Here is a 4,800-nt window from a genome sequence, read left to right on the forward strand (position 1 = left end):
TTATTCCATAGTAATTGCATTAAATCCTGTGCTAAATGACAACAAAGGTACACCAAGGGCAATCTTGGGGCATTTTATGGCACCTAAGACTTCTCAAGACTCCTCCAGACTCTCCTTCCTCTGGTGAAAAAAAAAAGCAAATTGCCCCTTCTGGAAATTACCAAAAGTGATTTGTGGTCTCAGAAGATCCTGTTGCAGAAAAGAAGCCCTTCAGCACAGCTTTGTTAAACAACTCAAACTGGAGTGTGTATACTTCCCCATTTGCTCTTTTGTGTTTTATAATATCTTTCAAAAGACATGATAACATGTTGCCATTGTTTCCAGAAACACATTCTCTTTCCATTTATAAACCAACATCAAATAAAAACGCAAAGGGAAGAAACACTAGCGATGCTTGGTCATGTTTATTTAAAAGAATATATTGCAAAGCTTTACATTTTGAAGTTGAAATGAAGGTGTGGAAAACACCACTAAGAAATTCAAGATCAAGATTATTTGGGTTATATTAATAATAAAGCGCCAGAAGCAAGACTGTTTCTTGGGACCTTGTAGAGGTGATTCATGAAAGATGTCTCTGCAAGACCTGTAAGAAAATAGAAAAAAATGTTATTAGCACTGAAAATTCCTTAATGGTAAAAAGTCCCCAATGTCAGTAAGACGGGGATCTGCTCTGGGTTTTAGTCTGAACTTTAAAGGACCTCTCCAATTAAGAATTGGGGATAGGGTTCCAAGAGCCAGTTTGATGTAGTGGTTTGAACATTGGACTATGATCTTGGAAAACAGAGGCCCCTTCTACCCTGATACATTAAAATCCAGATTATGTGCTTTGAATTGGATTATATGGCAGTGTAGACTCACATAATCCAGTTCAAAACAGATGTGGATTTGATAATCTGAATTATATAGTAGTGTAGAAGGGGACAGAGTTCAAGTCCCTGCTTAGCCATGGAAACTCCCTGGATGATGTAGGAGTTGAACTCCCGGCACCCCTCACCATTGGCTCTACTGCTGTTGGAATTGCAGTGCAACAATGCCCATACTTACCAACTCATTTCAGGACCACAGCTATTTGTGCTGCATATATATGATACCATTTTGGAATCAAGGTGCTACAATAGAGCAGAGCTTTCCAAACTGTGTGTCGGGATATACTAGTGCATCACCTATAAATCTTAGGCGTCTTGCCTGAAAAATACCCCCCCCCCCTACTGCCCCCACAAACAAAGGCAGTGCCAAGGAAAATGAAGTGGAGGAGGAATGGACCCCCAAAGAGCATCTAGTCCAATCCCCTTCAGCCAGACAGGAAAGCAGTCAAAGCCCTCCCAACAGACAGCCATCCAGCCTCAATTCAAAAACCCCCAGAGATGGAAAGGTCCACTGGAAGAGACCCCAAAAGGCATCTAGTCTAACCTCCTTCAGCCAGGCAGGAAGACACAGTCAAATAACCTCTGGATGACTATCTAGCCTCCCTTTAAAAACCTCCAAAGTGGTTTTAATCACTATAGAAGAAGAGTGTCTGTGCTATTCAAGTGTAGCAACTGTTATAACTTTATATCATTTGCCCAATTTGTGGATTGTGTTGCAGTAATTACCGCTAAATTTGATCAGTTTCTAAGTAATAAAATCTGTTGACAGTTACCATGACGTGAAAAGATGCATACCTCAAAAATCTGTCACCAACATGTCAAGTTTGGAAAGCAGAGTGATATACAAGGATAGCTTTCTGTAATATATACAGTACCACCCTGCATTATTTTAAAAGCTGATTATTTTCCTTTAGTGCTGTGTAGCATTGTTCACCTGCCCCGCCCCCTTTTCTTTCTTTCTTTCTTTCTTTCTTTTTTGTTTTGTTGTTGTTTTTTTTTGCACTAGTTTAGAAACTCTCCCTTTACCTCTTAGATGTATTACTGGTTAGTGCAAGCTATATTTTTTTCAGTAGAATAAGGGGCTAGGTTGAAAATGTTAGGAGCTGGTCGAAGCCCTGGAAATATTAGGTTATCTGTCATCATCAGCCCACATCTTGGACTCCATTGTTTCTTATGATCTCAGTTGCATGCCTCATGCTTTTTTCCCTCTCAGCAAAAAATCAATTTTTGTTAGCTAGCCCTGTCCCAAATGCAAAGTATTTTGGAATGGCTTGTGCAGAATGGTCGATCATGATCTGTTGGATTTACAGAAGCATGCTTAGAATGAGAATCTATTTGACAAGCCACCTGCATTTTTAGATTTTCCTTGGCAGATGAGATGGTTGCCTACTAGGCATGTTCAAAAAATAGGAAGAGTTGGGAATGGTAAGAAAATCAGAAGTTTTGTAAGTCAGAAGCCATATATGATGCATTTGGATGGCTCACACCAAATATTTTAGAATCAAAATTTACCCCATACTTTTTGATTTTAGTTTTGTAGATCTTGGAAGACTGGCAAAGTCAGTTTCGTATTCAACGCAATGAAGCAAAGCCATTAAGCCAAAAAGGCTGCCTTAATGCCTGCCTTGCCATTCCTCTCCCTAGAATTCACAGGGTCTTGTCTTGGCAATTCAAAAGGCTCTGCCCTAAACTACATTTCCCAGACTGCATCAGCATCAGAAAGTACCAATCAGGATAGCAGAGAGAGAGGTTTGTCCCTCCCTACAGCCAGAATCTACAGAGAGAACTAACTGGTACATCTCTCTCTAATAAGTAAGTCAATCTCTCTGCTGGGCTGGAAAAAAATGACCTAATTAGATGGGTATATAATAAGGTGGGTATATAATAAGATGTATTCACTTTTCAAAGAAGCAATAGGCATTAGGTATGTTTCCCAGATTATCCTTTAGTCATACAACTGTACTGCTATCGGTGATTCTGGAAAACCCAATGTTACTTTTTTTTGTCACTATAAATTTCTCACTGTTCAGAACCAGGGCTTTGAGGAACTGTAAACCGCTTGACAAGTATGTAATCCATAAAGTTTTTAAAGCATAGCTAGAAATTTTTTAAAAGTTACTGGGAGGGGATTACATCTGCCCCAGAATCCACCAACTAGCTATGATGACTGGGTGATGCTGTGAGTTATAACAAAACAGGTAGGTAGCATTTTCCCAGTTTTGGATCATTCACGGCAACACATCTAAATGGCAGCTTACAGCTATATACCACACCTTTGTCTTCTCTATTGCTAAGATGTTTAAGTAGGCACTTACCACTTGGCAGATGGATTTTATTAACCACTACGTAGCAGCAGCAGCAGTAGTTGTGGTAGCAGCAGTAGTTGTTGTTGCTTCAGTTGTTGTAGCTGCAGTTGTTGTAGCTGGTCTTGGGACAGGGACATAATAATAATATACTGAAGGGTAAGGATATCTCATAGGGCCTGTGAAAGGTGGTTGTCCTTGGAAAGGATAGTAGGAGTTTGGGGGATAGTAGGAATTTGGGGGATAAAAAGGCCGTGGACGGTTGAACCTTCTTTCCTTGCTTCCACTTCTGCTACCACTGGCCTGAGATGGTAGAGAGAGAAAAGAGGAAAGAAACTGATAAACATAAATGCATCTTTAGCTTTCCATCATTATTAAAGCTCCCAAAATACACTTTCTCTGATAATATCATTTGCAAGAAACAATTTTGGTTAATATACCTTATTGCACTTTTAATTATTTTGTTCTTATTGCATTAGTAGATTTGGGGGAGGGGATGAATTTCTTTCTGCATCAGTATTCTATTATACCTGGCCACTTTCCATATTATCTTTTAAAGAATTCTGGAATATAAAATAAAAGACCAGTGGAGAACAGATAAGGGATTTGGATATTATTAGCTTGGAGAAGAGATGATTGGAAGGGGAGCCAATTGTTTTGCTGACTGCCATCAAGTGGAATTAGGTTTATGTTGATACCAAGGACCTCATCACACTGAACTCTGAATCCATGGGACAGCAGGGGGATTCACCATGCAGCTTGGCAAATATGTGGGGCAGCAGGGGAACACCGTTGTCCCATGCCTCGCATTGCCTGCGGCGTCCCTTACCTTATCCCACAGGGGAAGCATTGCTGCCCAGCTTCGCCCCATTCTTCTCTATGGACAAGCATTCTAGCACGCTGCCAGGACACCTCCCCTAAGGAGCCCCACCAGAAATTGGCTCACGTTGTGTGATGGCATTCAGTGGGCTCTGAGGAGGAAGCATCTTGGCAGTGTGCTTCCTTCTTTCCATGGTAGAAATGAGATATGTCCAAGACCCCTTATCATCAATGGCTCTGCTCAGATCTTGCAAACTCAGCTTCTTTGCTTGTGTCTATTCGTCTGGAATGTTGTCTTCCTCTCCCCCCCCCCCCCCCCAATTGTTCCCTACAACAAGCATTGTTGTTTTTACTAACGAATCATTTCCTCTCTTGATATGGCCAAATTACATCCATCCGCTTGGTCTTCTTGGCCTCTAGGAAGTGTTCAGAATTAATTTGCTCTAGGGTCCATTTATCTGTCTATTTAGCAATCAATGGTATCTGAAAAGCTCTTCAGAGCATCTCAAGATGCCAGCCACAGATGCAGGTGAAACGTTAGGAGAAAATGCTGCTAGAGCCATGCAGCCAAGAAATCACTCTAGATATATCTTTGGAGATAGATAGATAGATAGATAGATAGGCACATGAGATATATGATAACCATCTTTAAATATCTGAAGTAATAGGATCTTAAAGGTAACACAAGCTTGACTTAGATTTTCCAAAAACCAGAAAATGAACAGTGGATTCAAGTCACATGAAAATAAATTCAACCTAGCATTAAGAAGAACTTTCAGACAATAAGAATGCAACCGCCTCAGCGGGCGATT

At 40.5% G+C, this 4,800-nt stretch overlaps 1 long non-coding RNA gene across 1 annotated transcript; it reads right to left on the reverse strand.

The window, feature by feature from the left end:
• Window positions 1-389: 389 nt before the first annotated feature.
• On the reverse strand, window positions 390-3,215 carry LOC137096411 (uncharacterized). Its single transcript, XR_010909451.1, has 2 exons — window positions 3,182-3,215; window positions 390-583 (listed from the first exon to the last, which is right to left on the reverse strand). It is a non-coding gene; the product is annotated as an uncharacterized lncRNA (long non-coding RNA).
• Between the last annotated feature and the right edge of the window lie 1,585 nt (window positions 3,216-4,800).

This window comes from Anolis sagrei, chromosome 2 (assembly GCF_037176765.1).
Source record: "Anolis sagrei isolate rAnoSag1 chromosome 2, rAnoSag1.mat, whole genome shotgun sequence".
NCBI lineage: Eukaryota > Metazoa > Chordata > Lepidosauria > Squamata > Dactyloidae > Anolis > Anolis sagrei.